Source organism: Limulus polyphemus, unplaced genomic scaffold (genome assembly GCF_000517525.1).
Source record: "Limulus polyphemus unplaced genomic scaffold, Limulus_polyphemus-2.1.2 Scaffold1133, whole genome shotgun sequence".
Classification (NCBI taxonomy): Eukaryota; Metazoa; Arthropoda; class Merostomata; order Xiphosura; family Limulidae; genus Limulus; species Limulus polyphemus.
In genome coordinates, this window is record NW_013666743.1 from 22,156 (window position 1) to 29,673 (window position 7,518).

General features: G+C 31.2%; 1 pseudogene; it reads left to right on the forward strand.

Moving 5' to 3' along the window:
• The window catches only part of LOC106462284, a 48,551-nt pseudogene that overhangs the window by 12,466 nt on the left and 28,567 nt on the right, over window positions 1-7,518 (forward strand).

Consider the following 7,518-nt stretch of genomic DNA (forward strand, 5'->3'; position numbering starts at 1 on the left):
GGTTATGCTTTTGTTGCTAAGCAACATGACTTAAAAACCATTGTTGGAACATAGTGTTACCAAAATGCACTGACTTTTCTATATATTAAGCATTGTTAATCTAACTGATTTTTACCAATAATTATTCTATGAATACGCCACGAATTCATTTCATGAATGATCTTAATTTTGATTGGCTCACAGAGGAATTTATCAACGTATGACTGCCTCGACTGCACTTTTCGCCTCTTTATTGTTCAAGCTTGATTTCACAATAAATATTTACTTCAGTTAAGCTATGAAATCGGGTGGGGTGGTAGTACTTTTCCCCTCATTTTTGACGGGCTATACTCCAGTAGTTTAATAAACATTACGAAGTGTTTTCGATGTTTGACACGTTCCTAAACCTATACATTTTACATCAAGTACCAAATCACCTCGTATTACTTGATGGTGCTAAAATGTTATCTAAAGATAAAGTAGAATTAGGAGGTATCTATAACATCATACAGTGAATAAAAAAATAACATAAAATATGCTCACAACAATAAACGTATTTTTCTCTTCATCTTCTAAATTGTGCTTTCAAAAAGAGTACTCTGTATTTATTATCTTTCTCTTTCTAAATATATATTTATTTAACTGACAAAATTTTACTAATATATTTCCAGACCTTTCATCAGCATCTTTAATTACGTAAGTCTGAATCTAGAATATTTTCCTTCGGGACAGAACTAGACGTGCACATGTGGCTAGCATTCCGGACCTTGTATACTAGATCCCTGGTTCATCTCCCGTTTACCCATAATCGCGCTCGGCACATTGACGACATAGATGAATTAAAAAGTAACAGTCATATCCCACTATTCGGTCAGATAAGAGTAGCCCAAGATTTGCCAATGGCTGGTGTTGACTAGCTTCGTTTCATCTAGTCTACAATTCAAATTAGAAGCAGATACTGCAGATAACCCTTGTGTAGCTTTGAGTGGATATTCCACACAAATAAACAATCCTTTAGAACGATTTAAACAGTTAGATTGAAATGTTATAAAAAAAACTACCAATTGCATAAGACAATTGTAGTAATTCTATAAAAGTAATATATTATACATTATTATGTTTTAAGAGTATTTTACCTTGGCTTAGTTAACCTGATCTACCAATGATTAGTGAATATTTATCTATTACATTAAGAATAAAATATTCGCTTCTTGTAAGTAATATATTTATTATGGTTCAGAGAAAATTTTGAAATATTTAAATTTTAAATATTTTCTTCAGATGTTTGACGCAAAGAACATGATGGCAGCTTGTGACCCTCGCCATGGACGGTACCTGACAGTTGCCACAATCTTTAGGGGAAGAGTTAGTATGAAAGACGTAGACGAACAACTTCTTTCCATCCAAAAGAAAAACAGCAGGTTCGGTGTACTTAGTATCGATGAACATAATAATCTGTTAGTCTTTCAGGTCCTACACTTAGTACTAATTTACAGCATACGTTGTTAATCCGACAGGTCCGGTATAGTTAGTGTTGATTTACAGCATATGTTGTTAATCCGAGGGGTTCGGTATACTTAGTACTGATTTACACCATATTTTGTTAACCTTACACGCTCGACTCTTAGTACTAATTTACAGCATATGTTATGAATCCAACTGGTTCAGTATACTTATTACTGCTGTTAATTCAACAGAGTTATATCCATGATGTTTTACAAGATACGCTAGTAATTTAAAGATTCAAATATACCAAGATTATGAAATAGTCAAATTGCCTAGTATAAAATACATACAGGCTTGCAGACTTTACTTTATAGAAAACTGGTAATAGAAACATTAAACTGAAATCTGTAATTTAATACTGCAAAGATCAAATATTTTAGTGAAATATTTATATACGTTTTTAACTAAGTCTCTCAGCACCAGGTTTATTTTTTAGATACAGAAAACGTATGTGGTATTGTATGATTATATATATTTCACTTAAATACTTGTCATACCAAGTTCAATTCTTAAGAAACATTTCCTGAAAATTTTACAGATCATTACGTATTGAGACTGTAAGAAGTATTTAGTGAAATAAATATTCGTGTATATATTTCCAAAAATTGTAAACTAGTATGAAACATTTATTATTTTTTCAATAACTAAAATTGATTGATTATATTAGAAGTCTCAAGATATATAACGCTGAAAACTGGGCTTCGGTACTGTGGTGGACACAGCACAGATAGTCCATTGTGTAGCTTTGTGCCTAGCAAGAAACAAACAACGAAAACATTGAACTCGTGAAAAATAGAAAATTAAGAAAAACAAATAACATGAAGAAAACTAGCTAACACTCGACTGATACAGAAAAGTAAAGCCCGACTCCAATCACAGCTGAAACAATTGTTGTCTATAATAAATATTAATTAGCACGAGAGTTAGGTTACAAAACTTCGTTGAGTGGTCCGTTATGTTGAGCGTTACTTTTTGGTCCTTTGGTGAAGATTTCCAAATGATCTGGCAAATACAAATCAAAGTTTTCCTGTCTGAGGGAAATATTTCTTGTGTTTTGTGCTTTTTTTTTGTACAGTCTTATAATAATGTTGTATGAGTGCAATCAAAATAGCAAAATGACCTGTAAGATAGTGATCCTTTTTACTTTGCAATCAATCAACTATTTTAATTGTGAAAAATGTTTTAAAAGTGATCTTTCTTATTTTGTAAGCAGTCAAATATTTTAGTTGAAGTAGATTCTGTAGAAAGTGATCTTTTTTATTTTGCAATCAAGCAACTATTTTAGTTGTAGAAAATGTTTTAAAAGTGATCTGTCTTATGTTGTAATCAGTCAAATGTTTTAGTTGTAATAGATTCTTTAGAAAGTGATCTTTTTATCTTGCAATCAAGCAACTATTTTAATTGTGAAAATTGATCTTTCTTATTTTATGATCAAATGTTTTAGTTGTAATAAATTCTATAGAAAGTGATCTTTTTTTTTATTTTGCAATCAAGCAACTATTTTAGTTGTAGAAAATATTGTAAAAAGTGATCTGTGTTATTTTGTAACCAGTCAAATGTTTTAGTTGTAATAGATTCTATAGAAAGTGATCTTTTTTATTTTGCAATCAAGCAACTATTTTAATTGTGGAAAATGTTGTAGAAATTGATCTTTCTTATGTTATGATCATATATTTTAATTGTAGTAGATTCTGTAGAAATTGATCTTTCTTATCTTATGATCATATATTTTAGTTGTAGTAGATTCTGTAGAAATTGATTCTAAGTTTTTGTAATCAACAACTATCTTAAATTTTAAATATTCAAGATAGGCATCTTCCTTACAGAACTGGCTGGAAGTAAAAAACAGGTTGATTCAAAAAAGAATATAAATCATAAAATTAAAGAACAGCAGTATAAAATTTAAGAACTTTATACTGACTGCTATGATGGGGGACTTACAGAGTTATAGAAGATCAAGAGAGTTGGTCAAAAAGAGAATTAGGAAATCGAGAAACTACATGAAAAACGTTTGGTTGAAAATGCAAAACAAATGATAGTAAGTATTTCTCTAAATATATTAATGGTGAACAAAATGTTAAGATAGAAGTAGGGTTAGGATGGAAGTAGGACCTTTGAGGGATGATACAGAAAGGCTCATATCTGATGGTTGTGAGATGGCTGAGTTATTAAATTCTGTTTTTTCTTCCATTTTTATCAATGAAGATTTTAGCAATATTCTTCATCTTGAACAGTTGATAGATGCAAAAAAGATCAAACAAGATTATCACATTAATTTTGAGTTTGTTAAGAAAAAAAAAGTAGTTTAATAAATAATAAAGCTTCTGGGTCACATCATATTTTCTCAATGTCTTTGAAGGAAGTAAATGATCGGATACGCGAGTCACTTGCTACTATTTTTTGTCTTTCAGAAGTGAGCAGGTTCCAGAAGATTGGAAGTTAGCTAATGTTATTCCTTTTTTTAAAGGACGTGATATAAATTGTCCTATTAATTCTAAGCCTATTAGTCTTACATCAATGGTGAGAAGTGTTTGAAAGTCTGATAAAAATGCTTTACAAACTCAGTTAACAAAGTTTAAAACTTTATTACCTTATTAATATTGTCACATTCTTTGAAGAAGTTACTGCTTACGTAGATGTGTGGATTTGGTATGTCTAGATTGTTCGGTAGCATTTGACAAGTTGCCAAATAGAAGGTTTGTTTAAAAAAAACTATTTCATAGGTGTGGGGGATAGGTTGGCTCATTGGTTAGAAAGCTAGTTGGATGGAAGGAAGCAGAGGGTCATTATAAATTGGATTAATGTGACAAGTGGGATACCTCAGGGCTCAGTGCTAGGACCTTTTCTCTTTTTGGTTTACATCAACGACATAGTTGAAGGAATGATCAATAAATTATTTAAATTTGCTGATGATATTCAAGGTTTTGGGTCTTTATGACTGTGAGAACAATGCTGTTGCTTTTCAAAAGGATTTGCAAGATTTGGTGAGCTGGGCAGAAAAATGACAGATGTCTTTAATTATAATAAATGCAAGATAATGCGTGTGGGATATTATAATTTGAATTATGAGTATAATTTTGATGTGAAGAACTTTAACACTGTTATGGAAGAAAAGTCCCTTAAGCCATCCAAGTAGTGTATTGCTGCTAATGGCAGTTCAGATAGGATCTTAGGTTATATATACAGAAATATTAAAAAATGAGTTAAGAGGTTATAATTTTATTGTATAGGTCACAGGTTATACAACGTTTGGAGTATTGTGTTTAGTCGTGGGTACCATACTTAGAAAGGACATTGAATTGTTGGAAAAAGTTCAGTGGAGGGATACTATGATGATTTCTGGGATGGAAAGGTTGTCATACGAGAGCAGGTTAAGATCTCTGGAATAGTTTTCTCTTGACAAAAAAAAGAACTAAAGAGTGTTTCAGATTGTTAAGGGAATTAATAGTGTTGATACATATTTTTTTCGTAATTAATTATGAAAATATTAGGACTAAGGGATACAAATATAAGTTTTCGCAGAGTAGAAGTCTCTTCAGCTAAGCTTTATTTTTGTAAGAGGGTGGTTGGCCTTTGGAACAGGATGCCTACGGATGCTGTGGATACAGTTAATTTAAGGGAAGGCTTGATAAGTACTTGAATTAATGATAAGAGCTGCCTTTGAATGTTTTATTTTTATTTTTAAAGTTTAGTGAAAGGGACGGCTTTGATGGACCAATAGGTCCCTTGTCCTTAAATTATATATATACGTATGTTTTAGTGAGTAAAATATTGAAGTAAAAAGTAGAACTTAACTTCTTATTGCAATCGAAAGCTACAGACAGTCTGTAAAAGTGAAACCTTATATTTTGTAATCAATTAAATATTTTTGTTGTAGAAGATGCAGTAAAAAACTATCCTAATTTTTTATGATCGATTAACTATTTTAGTTGTAGTGGGCTGAATATTATTAATAAATAAGTAGTGAAACTGGTTTCTTATTTAAATCAAAAACTGTTTTTAAATTGTTAACGGTAATTATAAGTTATTTCATGAGTTTTAGGATTGTTCGAACCTAGTGCAGAAACTAGATAAAGTCGAAACTTGAGCAACTAATATAAAAGTTCTTCAATCTGGAATAGATTTAGTGACGTTAGTGCTGCTATATTATTGGTTGAATTCTTTTGAAGGCCCTAAGTTACGTGAAAACAAGAATAATCGTAGAGAGTAACAAATAACGTTATCTTCTTCTCGTCAGAGGCAGTCTAATCGTTTATTGCTAATTTACAAAGTTACTTCGTTGAGTAGATTCCCAACAATGTCAAGTCTGCTGTCTGTGATATACCACCTCGTGGACTCAAGATGTCAGCCACTTTCATTGGTAATTCCACGGCTATCCAGGATATTTTCAAGAGAATGTCAGTACAGTTCACTGGTAACTTTTTAACGTGTTTTATAACTGTAATCGGAGAAAGTATTTTGTTATTGTTTTTGACGAATAATAATGACTCTGTTTAGTTATTCACCAGTTGTGACAGTTTCAGAACTAGATAGAGGACAGGGTAAAGAAATGTTTCTTCTATAACCTTTATTTAGTAGTTAGAGGAATTATCCATCGTAGATTCAGTAAAATCTGCTTACAGCATGATCCAGTGTCTGTGACTGGAATAACGAATTACTAATATAGTTACACACAAAAATATAGTTCTTGTCGTGTAGTAATGTAAGCTCCACGTCGATAAAGATATACATGATTGGTAAATTTCAAAGTAAAGTTGTATGGGCTATATAAATTGAATAGATATGGTTTAGAAACTTTTTTTCCAGGTCTGTGTTTTATGCCAATGCACTAACTTAGTAACAATTAATGTGAAAGCAACGGATAAAAAATATGCAACTGATTCAGTTTTCCATGTAGAATTATGGTTATATATATATATATATATATATATAATAAAATATGGTTAAATATATATATATATATAGAGAGAGAGAGATTAAAACATGGTTAAATATATACATATATATATATATAGAGAGAGAGAGATTAAAACATGGTTAAATATATACATATAGATTAAAACTTAAACCTGGTACAAATATAATTGTTCGAATTGTTCTATGACTTTTCAGTTTTCGTTTGTTCATGGCCAAAAAAGCTAAATTAAAACGTAAAACTGACACTAATGTGTAGTTCGAATTGTTTTTTACCGTTTCGGTTTTGATTATTCGTATCTTAAAATTCATCAGCGATGTTACATCTTATTATATTTACGTTAAACCCACTGCTCTGAACGAAATTGTATTCAGATTAAATGCATAATTTAAAAACCAGAAAAACAGATTCGGTTTCTAGTAGCATTAACTTGAGTTTAATTTTGTTCCGATATGGGACTTGAAAAAAAGCATGTTTTATATAAGAATATTTTTCTCTCTGTCGAACTGTTAACGGGACTAGTCGTCTCATAAAAATATAAGCTTTTAACTATTTTTTGTAAGTAAAAGTATTATTGAAAAGTTAAAAAAAAATCCTACTTTCGTGACTTTCTCTGTGCTCAGGTATTTAGGGCGCCAATACATTAAATTTTTGTTTGTAACTTTTCAATGTTTATTGAAATTTCTCGAATATTAAAGGTATTTTAGTATTTTACAAGCGAGTGCAAATGACATTTAGAATTTTCTACTGTTTCCTGGTTATAACGTAATAATGTCTTATGCAGTATTTCAAATTTTCGTCATATCAATGGTTTTAAACATTATACTAAATATTTATTTTACTTCTTCCCTAGCCATGTTCCGTCGCAAGTTACTTCTTCCCTAGCCATGTTCCGTCGCAAGTTACTTCTTTCCTAGCCATGTTCCGTCGCAAGTTACTTCTTCCCTAGCCATGTTCCGTCGCAAGTTACTACTTCCCTAGCCATGTTCCGTCGCAAGTTACTACTTCCCTAGCCATGTTCCGTCGCAAGTTACTTCTTCCCTAGCCATGTTCCGTCGCAAGTTACTTCTTCCCTTAGCCATGTTCCGTCGCAAGTTACTTCTTCCCTAGCCATGTTC